We start from the raw sequence: 18,887 nt of genomic DNA, 5'->3' as shown, positions 1-18,887 counted from the left end.
TTCTCTCTCCAGAGTCAGTCTCCACAGTGTGCTCTGATGCCTCCTCCTCTCCCTCCATTATAGGCAAAATTCGGGCAAGTATGTGGCTGGTAACAGCTAATTTTTGTTTCCCTATTTGCTCTAAAGCTCTAAACTCTCCCTCCTTCCTCCCAAAGCAGCCACACCACACCAACACACGCCTTCAATCCCTCTCAGCCCCCTCTCTCTCTGTCTTCTCTTCTGCGCATGTCACGATGACCCTTGACCTCCTGAATCGCGGGAATCAAGTGTTGCCATGCCGTTGGTAAGGACGGTGACACTTTACGGCAGAAGGTCAGTGAGATTTAAGGTTACCGCCCATTTCATATCGCTCGCGGTAACGCCCAATTTCAAAAATGGGGACTTGGTGCTTTGAGAATGGGCGAGAAGCCGGCGCTCTGAAAACCCATTTTTACTGCCCACGCCAGAAATAATGCCCATTTTTGGGCGATAAGCTCAAAAGTGTAAAATCTAGCCCATAGTCTTTAAGGATTGTACAGTTTTGGGTTATTTGGGGGGAAAATTGTTAATGTTGCATCTTGATAAAAATGTTTGTTTACCTTTGCCATTGGTGTCTTGTGTCACATTCACAGAATCAAGTGTAGTGGTATGGTGGCATAGAGTAGCGAGTCAACACTGCAACCCCACCTTCCCCCTTCAACCAAACCGGTCAATGATGAGCTGCCAATGTAAGGCTCTTTCTGTGGCCACTTCTCCACGCTGCCTCCCCTGTGGTTGTGGTGGATGCGCAATGCGTTCCTCGCCAGGCTCCTCTTCCTCGTGCTCCTCCTCCTGAGGTGGTTCTCCAATCCCCACTGGCAATGCCTGTCCCCTCATGATGGCTAAGTTGTGTAGCATGTAGCAGACGACAATGAACTCGGAGACTTTTGTCAGGAGTATTGAAGGCTGCCTCCAGAGTGGTCCAGGCATCAGAAGCATTGCTTCAGCACACCAATTGTCTGTTTGATGATGCTGCGGTTGGCTGCATGCCTTTCATTATATCGCTGCTCAGCTTCTGTGGCAGGGTTCCAGAGTGGGGTTATGAGCCAGGTGGCCAGGCCATATCCTTTGTCCCTGATCAGCTAGCTCTGAACTTGTCCTTGTCGCTGAAACATTTGTGAGACACAGCTCTTTCGCAGGATGAAAGCTTTATGTGTGTTCCCTGGATACCGGGCATTCACTGTGAAGATGAGCTGAATGTGGTCACAAAGCAGCTGTATGTTTAGGGAGTGGTCTCCCTTTTGGTTTCTGTAATGGTGCTCGCAAGGCGACGTGTGTGGAGTCAATGGCACCTTGAACCTTGGGGAAGCCTGCATACCGTCCGAACCCTAGAGCCCTCTCATTCTAGCTGTCCCTGCTCATTGGGAACTTTATGAAGTCCATTCTGCATACGTTCAGTGCCCTTCTAACCTGCCGAATGCAGCAATGTGCAGCGTGCTACGAGATGCTGCATATGTTCCCTGCTGCTGCCTGGAAGGAGCCGGAGGCATAGAAGGCCATCGCCACTGTCACCTTCACCTCGACGGGCAGCGCAGTCCTGTTGCCACTGATAGGCTGTAGGTTTGCCTGTATGATCTGGCATATCTCTGTCAGCACTTCTTTTCAGAAGCGCAGCCTTCTAACGCACTGTGCATCAGAGATGTGGAGGTATGAGCGATGTTCCCTGTAAACGCATGGCGGGGTAAGACCTCCTCCCCAAATGTCAGTGACCTCTTCGATTCTATGGCCCAACATGGCCACAAACCCTTCTTCCAGCTTGAAGCCACCTGCCAATTGCAACCAGAATGATTTGCTGACGAACGAGTATTGCCTCCACTGAAATCTCTCACTGACCTTGTAAGCAAAGTGTCATGGCACATAAAAATGCTGTTTCCAACTCGGATCCTCACGCAGTGTTCTGTGCGCAACCGTAGCAGTCACTGACAACTGCGATATAAGATCCTCCAGCCTCCATTTAAATATGCCACCAATTGCGCTTGCTGCACCCTGGGACCGCCTGGTTTTTTCAGTCGTTTTCTGGGGCGATCGATAAATGAGACAAGACCGAAAGTTTCATCCGGGGCGCTAGCGCAGTCTTGCAAGGTGATTTACATCATACGGAGGGCAGGGTGGTAAGTTTTTGTGCTGCTGCAAAACCATCGATGAAACTTCTGGCCAGGCGCTAAATCCTAGATGCCCCGTTTCATTTACCGCTCCGCTGGGGAAAAAGAGCGGAAAATCCAGCCCTATATATTTAATTAACTTACCTTATAATTTATTTTTTTAACTAATTACTTGATCTAGTTTATGTAATAGGTAGATTAAATTGAATATTTTCCTGTAGCAAGAACCTCTTCAAGAATTGGATGCAAAAGGCAGCACAAACATCCCTCTCTGTTCCGAATTCCTGCTCTCTCCAAATTTCCAACTTTAACACTCTGTTTAATTGCACTCTGTCTGAGACCACTCTGCGCAGACTACTTTCGGGCACCTTTCTTAATGTCTCCTTTCTTAGTTCGGTGCCAATTTGTTTTGTCTGATTACGCTCCTATGAAGTGCCTTGGGAAGTTTTACTACATAAATGAAAATTGTTGTTGCGAGAGGAGCAAGAATTTGGTAATAGAGAAAAAAATCTTGCACACCTGATTTTATCATTCAAAAGATTAGTTCTACTATATGAAGTAAAACCAAAGAATATTAGATTTCCAGCTCATTCTAACAAATTGGGTTTCAATATAAATCTTACACATTTGAATGTTATCTTTAGGGCTATATTCTACTTTGCTTCCTTTTATAATTAATTGCTTTAACATAAACTTTGAAAGATTTGATTAGCTTGGGTAGGAATATATTGCATTGTCACCGAGTGTGTTTGAAAATTCATGTGTCGCATCATGGCATGATATGTGGATTTGCACCTGTGATCCCTACATCCTCTAACTGCTGAGCTCCCTATCTCAGCTGCTTTGCTATGAGGATTTGCCAATCAAAGGTTGGATGCTTGCCTGCGGAGAAAAAAAAGGAGAGGATCCTATCATGCAATGTTTAACATCAGCTTTCTGACTGATGATCATGGAGACTTAGGAGCAAATCATCCACTTGACAGAGCAGGAGGAGAAGAGAACTGAGAAAGGGGGAGTGTTACCGTCAGAAGAGTAAGCTAAAGGCTAAAGCCTTGTCCACGGGGAGCTGTTATCAGTAAGTTTGTCTTGTGCTGTTGGTGATTTCTGACCATTAGTTTAAATCATAGAATCATAGAATGGTTACTGCATGGTAGGAGGCCATTCGGCCCGTCGAACCTGTGCCGGAGAGGAAACTGAGAGGAAAATCATGTGCGGTTCATGTTCACATTTCCAACATCTGCTTGCAATGCTCCCCACCAGGAATGCAAAGTCAGAAAATTGCCTTTTAAATGTTGTTGTGCCTTACTTTAGTAATTTATAATAAAACAATTAAGTAAAAAGAAGGCAATATGAATTGAATGGTACAATTTTAAAAGGGATGCAAGAACAGAAAGATCTGGGATTTCACATACCCAAATTGTTGAAGGTGCAGGACATATTGATTTGGCTGATAAACAAGCAGAAAGGATCCTTGGCTTTATAAATAGAGTCATATAGAGTACAAAAGCAAGGAAGTTAATGCTAAAACTTTATAAATCACTGCTAAGGCCTCAGCTGGAGTATTGCATCCAATTATGGGACTAATATTTTGTTGGATTTGATGATAATCATAGAATTATAGAATCACACAGTATGAAAGGAGGCCATTTGGCCCATTTTGTCTGTGCTGTCCCCTTTGAAAGAGCTTTCCAATTAGTCCCACTCCCACTTCAACACTTTAGGATGTCAAGGCCTTGGAGAGGGTGCAGAGGAGATATACCAGAATGGTACCAGGGATGAGGAATTTCAGTTATGTGCGGAGATGAGAGAATCAGGGATTGTTCTCCTGAGAGCAGAGAAGGTTAAGGGGAGATTTAATAGAAGTATTCACAAGTATGAGGGGATTTAATAGAGTAGAGAGGGAGAAAGCGTTTCCACTGGCAGGAGGGTCAATATCCAGAGAACTCAGATTTATGGTAATTGGAAAAAGGACCAGGGGGAGTTGAGAATTTATTTATGCAGTGAGTTGTTAAAAGGGAATGGATATATACCTGAAATGGAAATATTTGCAGGGCTATGGGGAAAGAGCAAGGGAATGGGACTAATTGGATAGCTCTTTCAAAGAGCCAGCACAGGCACAATGGGCCAAATGGCCTCTTTTGTACTGGATGATTAGATAATTTTATGACTTGTCACCAAATTGAACAAAATAATTAACTGGACCAAATAAATCTCCAGTTCAGAAAAAAACATTATAAAAAAGTAAAGAAAATGTATGTGTGTGTTATTATTACTTTGTATTTATGAATATGTAATAAAACTCCCCTCAAAATGTTCTTGCTTTATAAAACATAAGCATGGGTATTTCAGTATTTATGCACAAAATGGTGTGATTTCATCTGTTCCTTTAACATTATGTCAAAATCTGTGCAGTTTGTTAGAAAGTAACCACTTTATCACACAATTAGGTGCTGAAAATCTTCACATATCACGTTACTTCTGCTTTGAAATCGCGACAATCTGCAGAAGCAACTCCACAGGGGAGCGTAATAAGAACGGAGCATAAAATATTCTACCGCAGTAACTGCGGCAACATCTGCCAAACCTCACAGCACTGCAACAGTGGAAGAGGAAGACAGCAATTAGAATTGTCAGTCAATAAGGATTCTGTGGGAATGGGGGTGGGTGGAGACAGAAAACGCAGAGAAACTCTCAGCAGGGTTGGTAACAGCAGCAAACTATGTAAGTGGTGCCAAAGTTGGGCTGAACCAATAACATTTCTCAGTGGAAGGCATAGACCAAGCTACCAGAGTGGGGGAGAGTGGCGGGGCGGGGGCGGGGGTTGTGTGGTGTGAAAAAATTCTTCCAATAGTGGTGGGCAGGGTGGGGTGGAGGGGGGCGGGGGCGCAGTGGTTATCCTGGGCAGTTTTGGGAGGGGGAACTTTGCATAGCTACTCAATGCTCTAAATTATTGGGGCAGAAGTCATGAATGCTCTCAGAGAGGAGGAGTTAGCAGGGGACCCAAATGCTCAATGGGGGCAGGGGGTTGGCATGGGGTGGGGGGGTGTGTGGTGATTCCAATTCATAGAAGCATAGAAATTTACAGCATGGAAGGAGGCCATTTCGGCCCATCGTGTCCGCGCCGGCTGACCTAGAGCTATCCAACCTAATCCCACTTTCCAGCTCTTGTCCGTAGCCCTGTAGGTTACAACACTTTAAGTGCACATCCAAGTTATTTTTAAGTGTGATGATGGTTTCTGCCTCCACCACCCTTTCAGGCAGTGAGTTGCAGACCCCCCACCACCTCTGGGTTTAGAAATTCCCCCTCATATCTCCTCTAAACCTCCCCCCAATTACTTTAAATCTATACCCCCTGGTTGTTGACCCTCTCTGCCAAGGGAAACAGGTCCTTCCTATCCACTCTATCCAGGCCCCTCATAATTTTATATACCTCAATCAGGTCTTCCCTCAGCCTCCTCTGTTCCAAAAAAAACATACTCAGCATCTCCAATCTTTCCTCATAACCAAAATTTTTCAGCACAGGCAACATTCTTGTAAATCTCCTCTGTATCCTTTCCAGTGCAATCCCATATTTCCTGTAATGTGGTGACCAGAACTGCATGCAGTACTCAGTTGCGGCCTAACCAGTGTTTTATACAGTTCAAGCATAACCTCCTTGCTCTTATATTCCATGCCTCGACTAATAAAGGCAAGTATTCCATATGCCTTCTTAACCACCTTATCCACCTGGCCTGCTACCTTCAGGGATCTGTGGACCTGCACCACAAGGTCCCTTTGTTCCTCTACACTTTTCAGTGTCGTACCATTTAATGGCCCTGAAATTCTGGTTGGAGGTTTCTTTGGGATGAACGCCTCCGACCGGAGAATTTTTACAAAATTACCTGGTGGTCCTGGAGGAATGTGGGATTCTGGTGGGGAGGCCTTCTCTTTCCGTGCTGCGAAGCGTGCTCCCGTACTCCAAGTTCCCACACAGAAGGTGCAGTCATGTGTGACTGCACAACCAATCAGGTACTGTATTCCACAGCATTCTCAGTAATAGCAATGAGAACTCCATATCTTCGAATTCTCATTGCTATTAATGAGAAAAAAAACAAACCCACTCAACACCATAATAAAATATAAAAACACACCTCACATAATTAAAATTAATTCAAATTAAAATTAATAAACGCCTTAGAAAAAAAGAATATTTTCCCGATTTTTAGAAAAGTTTCGTAATTTAATTTAATTATATTTTTATATGTTTTAAAACTCTTACGCCTTAAAAATAGGCTATGACCCTGCTTTTATCAGGCGCAAGAGTTTTGTGGACATTTGCTGGGCAAGGTATGGGTAAATACCGCAATCTTACCCTTGCAAATGTCCTTGCTTCCGAGATTGAATTCCGAGCATTGTGCGCTGAAAACCGACTTTTGCAATGTCTTCTCGGATCTATACACACTCCGTATAGACCTGGGGAGGCCGGGATTTACAGGCCAATGTGTATTCCCTTGAATTGTTAGACCTCCCTAAATGCATTACCTCACACTTATCCGGATTGAATTCCATTTGCCACTATTCTGCCCACCTGACCAGTACATTGATATCTTTCTGCAATCCGCAGCTTTCTTCTTCATTATCAACCACACGGCCTATTTTAGTGTCATCTTCAAACTTCTTAATCATACCTGCAACATTCAAGTCCAAGTCATATACCACAAAAAGCAAGGGACTCAACATTGAGCCCTGCGGAACCCCACTGGATACAGCCTTCCAGTCACATTAATACCCTTCAATCATTACCCTTTGCTTCCTGCCTTCGAGCCAATTTTGGATCCAACTTGTCACTTTTCCCTGGATCCCTTGGGCTTTTACTTTTGTGACCAGTCTGCCATGTGGGACCTTATCAAATGCTTTGTTAAAATCCATATACACTACATCATACGCACTGTCCTCATCGACCCTCCTGGTTACCTCCTTGAAAAATTCAATCAAGTTAGTCAGACACGAGCTCCCCTGTGCTGACTGTCCTTGATTAATCCATGTCTTTCCAAATGAAGATTTATCCTGTCCCTCAGGATTTTTTCCAATAATTATCCCACCACTGAGGCTGACTGGCCTGTAATTACTCGGTCTATCCTTTTCGCCCTTTTTAAACAAAGGTACAACTTTGAAGATCTCCTCAATTGAGAATCTACCTTTGACTTGAGTTTTCTCGACACCATCCCGCAGCATGCGACCTGCCACCACCTCAGTGAAACTCCAACGCTGCACGAGGTAGGCAAAGCCATAAAACAGCTCAAGGTTAACAAGGCTACGGGTGTGGATGGAATCCCTGCTGAGGCGCTAAATTATGGCGGAGAGGCGCTTTTGGCGCGGATACATGACCTCATCTCTCTCAACTGGAGGAAGGAGAGTATGCCGGGAGATCTCAGAGATGCAGTGATAGTGACCATTTTTTAAAAAGGGAACAAGTCCGACTGCGGCAACTACAGGGGAATCTCAGCCACTGGGAAGGTTGTCGCTAGAGTTCTCCTCAACCATCTTCTCCCTGTGGCCGAGGAGCTCCTCCCGGAATCACAGTGCTGATTTCGTCACCTACGGAGCACAACAGACATGATCTTTGCAGCGCAACAGCTGCAGGAAAAATTCAGGGAGCAGCGCCAGCCCTTATATATGGCCTTCTTCGATCTTTGACACTGTCAACCGTGAGGGTCTATGGAGCGTCCTCCTCCATTTTGGATGCCCCCAAAAGTTTGTCAACATCTTTCACCTGCTTCACGATGACGTGCAGGCCGTGATCCTTACCGACGGATCCATTACAGACCCACTTCACGTCCGGACCGGGGTCAAACAGGGCTGCGTCATCGCTCCAACCCTCTTCTCAATCTTCCTCGCCACAATGCTCCACCTCACAATCAACAAGCTCCCCGCTGGAGTGGAATTAAACTACAGAACCAGTGGGAAGCTGTTTAACCTACGCTGCCTCCAGGCCAGGTCCAAGATCACCCCAACCTCTGTCGTCGAGCTGCAGTACGCGGACGATGCCTGCGTCTGCGCACATTCTGAGGCTGAACTCCAGGATATATTCAATGTATTCACTGAGGCATATGAAATCATGGGCCTTACGCTTAACATCCGTAAGGCAAAGGTCCTCCACCAGTCTGTCCCCGCCGCACAGCACTGACCTCCAATCATCAAAATTCACGGCACGGCCCTCGACAACGTGGACCATTCCCCATATCTCGGGTGCCTCTTATCAACAAAGGCAGACATTGATGCGGAGATTCATCATCGCCTCCAGTGCACCAGTGCAGCCTTCGGCCGTCTGAGGAAAAGAGTGTTTGAAGACCAGGCCCTCAAATCTACCACCTCATGGTCTACAGGGCTGTAGTAATACTCCCCTTCCTCTATGGATCTGAGGCATGGACGATGTATAGAAGGCACCTCAAGTCGCGGGAGGTATATCACCAACGATGTCTCCGCAAGATACTGCAAATCCCTTGGGAAGATAGGCACACCAACATCAGTGTCCTCGTCCAGGCTAACATCCCCAGTATTGAAGCACTGACCACACTCGATCAGCAACACTGGGCAGGCCACATAGTTCACATGCCAGATACGAGACTCCCTAAGCAAATGCTTTATGCGGAGCTCCTTCATGGTAAATGAGCCAAAGGTGGGCAGCGGAAGTGTTACAAGGACACCCTCAAAGCCTCCCTGGTAAAGTGCGACATCACCACTCACACCTGGGAGACACTGGCCGGAGACCACCCGAGGTGGAGAAAGTGCATCTGGGAGGGCAATGAACATGAAGAAGTCAAGCGTAAACAGCAGAAGGAAGATGCTGCAATCCGGCCCCATCCACCCCTTCCCTCGACAAACGTCTGTCCCACGTGTAACAGGGACTGTGGCTCTCGTATTGGACTGTTCAGCCACCAAAGAACTCACTTTGGGAGTGGAAGCAAGTCTTACTCGATTCTGAGGGACTGCCTATGATGATGATGATGATTTCCGGGAGATTTTTCTTGTCTTCTTCCTTGAAGGCAGACACAAAGGGCCCGAAATTCAGTACCGCTGGAAAGCTGCTGCTCCCCCCACCTTTTTGTGGCCAATAGTGCCAACATTTTTTTGTAGTTGGGCCACCCCATATTCAGCTCCAAAAGTGAACAAATGGGTTGCAGCGCTAATGAACCCTTCCAAAGTGGATTTTTCAGCGGTGTGGCTGTCTTATTTTGAGCGTTATCACCACTGAGAAATTCAGCATGGAGGTAAGGGTTTCTAACGAGCCAGCTGCTTCCTGGCCTTTTAAAGGCCAAGGTGTACGGCAAGGCCCTGAGGGGGGAAGGAGTTTAGAAGGAGTTTGGAAGGATGGCTGGTGTAAGAGGTGCAAGGAGAGCCAACAGGTTCACTAATATGGAGCTGGAGACACTGTGGGGCGATGTGGAGGACAGAAGAAGAATACTGTTTCCTGACGTGGGGAGACCTAGCAGACCACCAGTACATAATGCATGGAGGGAGATTGCAGGGGAGGGGTCAGGCATCTCCATATATGTCACGATGCACCCTCCCAGGAGGGTGCTGGCCAGTCTGCACCCGGCCCTTCCAGAGTGGCAATGGGCCGACGCCTCCTAGCTCTGGGGCAACGGGGATCCTCCTCCTTCTGTGCCTCCTCCTCCTCCGGCTCCTTAGGTGGTAGAAAGATAGAAACAGAGAAACATAGAAATTTACATGCAGAAGGAGGCCATTTCAGCCCATCGTGTCCACATCAGCCAACAAAGAGCCACACGACCCTTGGTCAGCAGCCCTAAAGGTTACATATAAACCTATGAAGAATGATGGAAATGCAAAGAGCATCCAGCCCAAACCAGTCCGCCTCACACAACTACGACACCCCTGAAACTGAAACATTCTACATTCCACCCCAACCGGAGCCATGAGATACTGGGAGAGGCAAAAACCAGATTAAAAACCCAGGCCAATTTAAGGAGAAAGAATCTGGGAAAATTCCTCTCCGATCCATCCAGGCGATCGAAACTAGTCCAGGAGATCACCCTGGCCGTATTCGATTCCCTGCAGTACTTACCTTTATATCTGCACCATCCAATAAAAGCTCATCCAGTCTAATCCCAATTACCAGTTCTAGGTGCAGGTTACAGCACTTTAAGTGCTCATACAACCATCTCTTAAAAATGTTGAAGGTTTCTGCATCCACCACTCTTCCAGGCAGCGAGTTCCAGATCCTCACAACCCGCTGCGTAAAGAAGCCCCCCCTCAAATCCCCCCTAAACATTCCACCAACCACCTTAAAACTATGCCCCCTCATAATAGACTTCTCCACCAATGGAAATAGACCCTTACTATCCACTATGTCCAGGCCCCTCAATATTTTGTACACCTCAATAAGGTCTCCTTTCAACCTCCTCTGTTCCAATGAGAACAAACCCAGCCTATCCAATCTGTCCTCATAACTAAGGTTCTCCATTCCAGGCAGCATCCTAGTAAATCTCCTCTACACCCTCTCTAGTGCAACCACGTCCTTCCTATAATACAGCGACCAGAACTGCACGCAGTACTCCAGCTGTGGCCTAACCAAAGTATTGTACAATTTAAGCATAACCTCCCTGCCCTTATATTCTATGCCTCGGCCAATAAAGGCAAATATTCCGTATGCCTTCTTCACCACCTTATCCACCTGGCCTGCTACTTTCAGGGATCTGTGGACAAGCACTCCAAGGTCCCTTTGTTCATCTACACTATTAAGTGGCCTACCGCTTAATGTGTATAGCCTTTCCAAAAGTGCATCACCTCACACTTCTCTGAATTAAATTCCATTTGCCACTGCTCTGCCCACCTGACTGGTAGATTGAAATCCTCCTGAAGCCCATCACTTTCCTCTTCAGTAACAAGCACACAGCCAATGTTAGTGTCGTCTGCAAACTTCTTAATCATACTCCCTATATTGAAATCTAAATCATTGATATATACCAAAAAAAGCAAGGGACCCAGTACTGAGCCCTGTGGAACCCCACTAGAAACATCCATCAATCATTACCCTTTGCTTCCTACCTCCAAGCCAATTTTGGATCCAACTTGCCACTTTGCCCTGTATCCCATGGGCTTTAACCTTCATGACCAGTCTACCATGTGGGACCTTATCAAAAGCCTCGCTAAAGTCCATATACACTACATTGTACGCACTACCCTCATCGACCCTCTTGGTTACCTCCTCAAAAAATTCAATCAAGTTAGTCAAACACAATCTTCCCTTAACAAATCCGTGCTGACTGGTACTACTGGCTCGGCCTCTTCTGAAGCCATAGGGGTTGCATGGTGTAGGAGTTGTAGGAAGAAAAAGATGAAACAATTATAGATGCATATGGGTGTGTTATAAAACGTTAGATGGTTACATTTCTGTTGAATTTTTGAGCTACGTAAAATTATTTTTTTGCACCACTTTCCCATCTTGCTTATTTTTGCCTGCTGCCTGGCAAGTGATCTTGTCAGTTGGAGTGAATGGTAAGACATGACTTAACCTCGAGCAATGGTATGCATGTCAGGAATGGTTTGGTCATTTTAGGATTGCTTTGTGGTGGTGGTGGTGAGTGGGGTGGGGGCAAGGGGAAATTGGTTCAGCATCTCGGTGCCATATGGGTGCATTGGTGCAACCTATCTAAATCCTACCATTCTGAGGCCATCCCGGGCGTTCCAGGCAGCAATGTGCACCACTGCTGGTGCCATGTCCACTTCCAGTTCCTCCTCTTCATCCAACTCCTGTTCCTCCTGCTCTGCCTCCTCCGACAAAGAGATTGCGCTCTGCGCCTTGCTCCTTCTGAAACTCCAATCCTCACTGCTGCACTGTGTTATGCAGAGCACAGCATACCATGATCGTTCTGGAGACCCTGGCTGATGCATATTGACGGGTACCTCCAGATCTGTCCAGGCATCAGAAGTGAATCTTCAGCATCCCGATTGCTTGCATTATTACACATCTGATTGTCATTTGGCTTTGATTGTCGCGTTCTTTGGCTTCATTGCTTGGCTTCCTCAAGGGTTTCATCAGCCACCTCTTCAGTGGATACCCCTTGTCTCCAAGCAGCCAGCCAGCAAGTCTGGTCTGAGGTGCGAAGAGCTGAGAGGAGGTGGACGGGCACAGAACAAATGAATCATGACAACTCCCTGGGAATCTTGCACATATGTATGATGATCTTTTTGTGGTTGCAGATACCTGGGTGATCTGGGAGTGCCTTAATGGCCTCATGTGTGTAGTTGATGACACCCTGCACCTGTGAAAAGCCAACCAGACCCACAAAGTGGAGCGCCCGCTCAGTCTGACTGTATTCATCAGTGGCAAAGTGTACATAAGTGCCTGCCTTGTCAAACATGGCATTGACCACCTGGGTGATGCATTGTGGGTGGGTGACTGCGACTTCCTGGAAATGTCTGCAGCAGATCCCTGGAAGGAGCCTGTAGCGAAGCACTTGAGAGTGGTGGTAACTTTGACAGCGGTAAGGCCTGTCCACCAGGTCCAGTTGGCAGCAGGTCTTCTTCCAGCAGGCTACAAATGTTTGCCGTGACCTGACGCGATAGCCTGAGCCCCTCCATGTCTAGGAAGCTGCCTATATACCCTGTGTTGGGGGTATCGCCTCTAGCAAGCTGCATCTCTGTGCGCATCTCTTTTGGCAGGTCAGTGAAGAGAAGACTGTTGCTTCTCCTGCTGCTGTTGCTGGTGCTGTTGCTGCAGGTGCTCATCTTAATCCTCATCTGAGGGCCAAGGTGCAAGGTGAAACAACATAAACTGCACCCTTGCCAATCTTATATATGACAGAAGTAAAGTGGAGATCAGAGGCACAATCCTCCAATGTCGTGAGAGTGACTACTAAAGTTGTAGAAATCACCTGCAATGCAAACTCCTGAATATAAACTATCAGCTCAAGTGGTGTCAGTAAGAACCTTTCCCTTAGGCAAGGAAGCAGGTGCGAGCTTTGAGTATTTATGTGATTTTTTTTTTTAAACTGTCATTTGTTCAGCTCCCACACTTGCTGCTGTGCTCTCGCCTTACTTTCACTGGCGAGGTTCAGCAAGCTTGGGAAACCCATGGACAGCCAGTAACATCAGGTACAAAAGACTGTTTATAAGAACATAATAAGAACATAAGAAATAGGAACAGGAGTAGGCCATTTGGCCCCTTGAGCCTGCTTGGCCATTTTATAAGATCATGGCTGATCTGGTCTGGGGCTCAGCTCCACTTCCCTGCCCACTTCCCATAACCCTTCACTCCCTTATTGCTCAAAAATCTGTCTATCTCCACAATAAATATATTCAATGACCAGCCTCCACAGCTCTCTGGGACAGAGAATTCCACAGTTTACGACCCTCTGAGAGAAGAAATTCCTCCTCATCTCAGTTCTAAATGGGCGGCCCCTTATTCTGAGACTATGACCCCTAGTTCTAGATTCCCCCATGCATTCCTCTCTGCATCTACCTTGTCGAGCTCCTTCAGTATATCATAAGTTTCAATAAGATCACCTCTCATTCTTCTAAACTCCAATGAGTATAGGCACAACCTGCTCAACCTTCCTTCGTAAGTCAACCCCTTCTTCTCAGGAATCAACCTAGTGAATATTCTCTGAACTGCCTCCAATGCAAGTGTATCCCTCTATAAATAAGGAGGCTAAAACTATACGCAGTACTCCAGGTGTGGCCTCACCAATACCCTGTACAGTTGTAGCAGGACTTTCCTGTTTTTATACTCCATCCTTTTTACAATAAAAGCCAACATTCCATTTGTCTTCCTAATTATTTGCTGTACCTGCATGCTAACGTTTTGTGTTTCATGCACAAGGACCCCCAGTTCCCTCTGTCCTGCAGAATTTTGTAATTTCTCTCCATTTAAATAATAATTTGCTTTTTTATTATTTCTGCCAAAGTGGATAACCTCATATTTTCCCACATTATACTCCATCTGCCAAATATTTGCGCATTCACTTAGCCTGTCTATATCCCTTTGCAGATTTTTTGTATCCTTCTTCCAACTTGCTTTCCCACCCATCTTTGTATCATCAGCAAATTGGCTACATTACACTCAGTCCCTTCATCCAAGTCATTCATTTAGATTGTAAATAGTTGAGCCCCAGGCACCGATCCCTGTTTTCGTTTGCCAACTGGAAAATGGTCATTTATCCCGACTCTGTGTTTTCTGTTAGTTAGCCAATCCACTATCCATGCTAATATATTACCCCGTACCCTGTGAGCTTTTATCTTGTCTGTTAACCTTTTACTTGGCACCTTATCGAATGCCTTCTGGAAATCCAAATACACCACATCCACTGATTCCCCCCTTATCCACCCTGATTGTTACATCCTCAAAGAATTCCAGAAAATTTGTCAAACATGATTTCTCTTTCATAAAACCATGCTGACTCTTGCTTGACTGTATTATGTTTTTCCAAATGTCCTGCGACTGCTTCCTTAATAACAGACTCCAGCATTTTTCCAATGACAAATGTTAGGCTAACTGGCCTATAGTTACCTGCTTACTGTCAGCCTCCTTTTTTAAATAGGGCATTATGTTTGCGGTTTTCCAATCCGCTGGGACCTCCCCAGAATCCAGGGAACTTTGGTAGAGTACAAAAAATGCATCCACTATCTCGGCAGCCACTTCGTTTAACATAGAAACATAGAAAATAGGTGCAGGAGTAGGCCATTCGGCCCTTCTAGCCTGCACCGCCATTCAATGAGTTCATGGCTGAACATAAGACCCTAGGATGCAGGCCAAGGGAGTTGTCCACCTTTAGTCCCATTATTTTACCGAGTACTTTTTCTTTAGTGATAGTGATTTTTTAAGTCCTTCCCTCCCTATAGCCCCTTGATTATCCATTATTGGGATGTTTTTAGTATCTTCTACCTTGAAGACCGATAAAAAATATTTGTATAAAGTCTCTGCCATTTCCGTTTCCCATTATTAATTGCCCAGTCTCATCCTCTAAGGGACCAATGTTTACTTTCGCTACCCTCTTCCTTTTTATATACTTGTAGAAGTTCTTACTATCTGTTTTTATATTTCTTGCTAGTTTACTCTAATAATCTATCTTCCCTCTCTTTATTACTTTTTTAGTCATCCTTTGCTGGTTTTTTTAAAATTTCCCAATTCTCTGGCCTCCCAGTAATCTTGGCCACTTTGTATGCCATTGTTTTCAATTTGATACCATCCTTTTCTTCCTTAGTTAGCCACGTTTGGTTCCCCCCTTTCTTAAAGTCTTTCCTTCTCACTGGAATATTTTTTTGTTGGGAGTTATGTTATAGCTCCTTAAATGTCTGCCACTGCTTATCAACCGTCTTACCATTTACTTTATTTTCCCAGTCCACTTTAGCCACCTCTGCCTTCATATCTTTGCATTTACCTTTAGTTAAGCTCAGGGCACTGGTTTGAGATTCAACTTGCTCACCCTCCAACTGAATTTGAAATTCAACCATGCTATGATCACTCTTTCCTGGAGGATCCTTTAATATGAGATAATTTATTAATCCTGTCTCATTACACAGTACCAGATCCAGGATAGCCCGCAACATACAGTTAAAGAATCCATCCTCGATACACTCTATGATCTCTTCCTCAGGGCCAATTTGATTTGTCCAATCAATATGAAGATTAAGATTTATAGCCTCTTAACGTTCTCTAAACTGCTTTCATTAGATCACCCGCCTCTCCCGAGGGGATCTCATGATGCACTGACTAACGCACTCGAGTTAAAGGCGGAAGCCGACGTGTTGAAGCCAGTTTTCCAATGCGCTGTCAATTTCAGTGCTTGTAAATGCCCACCTGCTCGCAAACCCGCACTCTCTTCAAAGTAAAAATTAACTTTGAAGAGGTGGAAGCTTTAGGCTCATAGAGTTAGCCAATCAGAGGTACGTAGAGGAAATCTGCTAAAATTACAATAAATGGACTAATTTGATCTATAATTTAAAGTACAGAAACGCATGACTGGTAGTGTGACACAAGAGGTAAGTGTAATAGTTAAAGGAATTATGCACCATATGTATGACTGGCAGATCTCCCATCTTATTACTCACTGTGACACAGATGTTGCTTTATTATATTCGGAATGTTATCAGCAAGGTTTGATGTATTAGAGGCCTATCTCCTGTGTCAATCTCCTGTGGTGTGGCACCTTGTCGAGTGAGAACCACGTGTAGTTTTCTGGATGAAGTGGAATTGGAGGGCAAAGGAGCATTGGAGCAGCATGTGTAAATGTAATTCAATCGCAATTTTAAAGACTTTGGTGGCTGCCCATTTCTCAGCAGCCACCGGGCAGGAGGTCCGTTTTTGGCGCCCGCTGCCACTGGGTCCCGTTGGGAGCCACTTTGGTCGCTGTTATGTGGGCGGCAGCGGGACGGGCAGTGGATGTCAGTCGGTGAGCGGAAGTGGGCGGGAGCGGGCAGGAGCAGGACTCGGCGGCACGCATCATCACAATCTGTCAGGTGGAGGCCTCTCCACTCGGGTTTTTTCGGAGGGTCTCCACTAAGCATGCGCGAGAATTAGGCGATTTTTAAAATTGTAGTTTTGTGTAGCCTGTTGTAGTCCTTTGGTGGCCCTTGCACTCTAATTGAGTAAGTGCTCCGGGCCATAAAAGGACATCACTCAATTTCACCTGTGAGGGGAGAGGAGAGGTGAGAGCCAGGAGAGAGAGAGAGAGAGAGACACACACACACACACACACACACACACACACACACAGACAGACAGACAGACAGACAGAGAGACAGAGACACAGAGAGAGAGAGACACGAGACACGAGACAGAGAAGAAAGCAAAGGATACAGAGAAGAGAAGCGAAGAGAAGAGAAGAGAAGTGAGGTGAGGAGAGAGAGGAGAGAGGAGAGAGAAAGAGAATATAGAGGAGAGGAGTGAGAGAGGAGAGAGAGGAGAGAGAGAGGAGAGAGTTGGGGTTAGAGAGTAGAGGTGGCATTGGAGAGGAGCCAGTCTGAGTTGTAGAGGGGACAGTGTGACAACTTTATAACCAAACTGTTCGGCAGCCATTCCCCTCATCATGGAGGAGGAGTGGGCAGAAAGCATCAATGAAGACTGCCAGAGCCAGGCCCAGAGCTCCGTGGTTCAATGAACAGACGTTGGAGGAGCTCGTGACAAAGGTGGAGCGCAGGTACACTGAACTCACCCGGGATGGGCGTGGCAAGTCTTCACCAGCCCAATACCAACGTCTTTGGATGGACATAAGTCAGATGGTCAGTGCAATGGGCAATGTGGAGCGGGATGGGGACCAATGCCGCAAACGGTGGAAAGATTTGGTGGCGGCAGCTAAAGTGAGTACACATTTATTCGGCCCCTCCTGTCCAAGGCCAAAAAGATTGTCCGTGCGATGTGTGTGTGTGTATGTGTGTTGGAGTGTGTGTGGGGGGCATGAGCAATGGTGGTAAAGGCTGCAATGTTTCTTTGTGCAGAAAAAACAAGCAGCCAAACAGGCAAGCCGGAGGAAGCCCACAAGATGTGGTGGAATTGACCAGGCTAGAGGAGCGTGCATTGGCATTGGTGGGACATTGCCGCATTCCAACCACAAACGTTTCTGCAGATCCGGTGCTACCGCAGGGCAAGGCTACACTCATCTCTGGTGTCAGCGTTGGTCATGGCATGAAAGTACTTGAAATGTTAATGCACTCACAGTTGAACGCAGACTTTGTCGCCCATTATTGGTGTGGACATGTAGGGATGGGACTCCTTGCTGGCATAATGTGAGATGGAATGGCTCACAACTCATTTTCGCCACCACCACCACCCTCCACACAGCCACCCCCCCCTCTCCAGACTGAAATTTTGTCCTCTACTTGCAGATGCTGAGTCGGACACCATGGATCTAAAGCGACCATCGACCTCTGGCCTTCACAGAGGCCGTCACGCCCCAGCATCTCCCACCCCAACGTTCTCCACACCTGAGGACACTGGATCCTTCCTACACCCCAAGCCAACACACATCTCCCATGTCCACCGCTCCCACCTACGCCACCCAGGGCCAGGAAGAAGAGGAGCGAGAGGAGGGAAAAGGGCCCATATTTGTGCCCCTTCACCTGGAGGGATCTGGAAGCACCTGATATCAGCCCCCTGTCAAGTCAGCAAAGTGTCCACAGATCCTCGGCGTCGGGCTCAGATTTCCTGGGGTTTCCAACAGATTCCACTCAAGCAAGCTCCAGCAAGCGCAGAGTCCGTGGTGCAAAGGGAAGCAAGGCCCCAGCACCCAGCAGCATCGAGCAACCACCTGCGGATGCAGGACGGCTCACTCTATTGAGCTAGATGGTCCAACTCTCAACCACCAGCATGGAGGTAGTTCGCGAGATGCAGCAGACCATGGCTGGGATAGCTGCCAGCATCGCCACAATCATTCAGGTGCACGATGTAAGGATGGAGTGTCCCTTCACAGTGTTGAAGCGCACATCAGAAAGCATCGTGGCCATAAAGCAGGAGATGACTTCTGCACACGTGGTGCAAGCCCTCAAGGCAGACAGATGCAGAGCAGCAGGAGATTCCGACGCCTTCAGTCCCGTGCCCTACATTGTCATCGAGACGCAAACATCTACACACATCACGCTGTACCACCAAACAGTAGTAGTGAGGTTGGGGATGGCATCAAACAGGAAATTAGGGCTGCATGCAATAAAGGTACAGCAGTTATCATGGATGACTTTAATCTACATATAGATTGGGCTAACCAAACTGATAGCAACACGGTGGAGTAGGATTTCCTGGAGTGTATAAGGGATGGTTTTCTAGACCAATAT

The 18,887-nt window shown here is 46.5% G+C and overlaps 1 long non-coding RNA gene across 1 annotated transcript in view; it reads right to left on the bottom strand.

Moving 5' to 3' along the window:
* LOC139233163 (uncharacterized) overlaps positions 1–16,594 on the bottom strand; it is a 30,103-nt gene extending 13,509 nt beyond the window's left edge. The window contains exon 1 of the long non-coding RNA XR_011588148.1: positions 16,173–16,594. This is a non-coding gene — a long non-coding RNA (uncharacterized lncRNA). The remainder of the gene's footprint in view (positions 1–16,172) is intronic.
* Positions 16,595–18,887: the final 2,293 nt, after the last annotated feature.

This window comes from Pristiophorus japonicus, chromosome 2 (genome assembly GCF_044704955.1).
Source record: "Pristiophorus japonicus isolate sPriJap1 chromosome 2, sPriJap1.hap1, whole genome shotgun sequence".
In the NCBI taxonomy this organism is placed as follows: domain Eukaryota; kingdom Metazoa; phylum Chordata; class Chondrichthyes; family Pristiophoridae; genus Pristiophorus; species Pristiophorus japonicus.
This window is presented reverse-complemented; position numbering and strand designations above follow the sequence as displayed.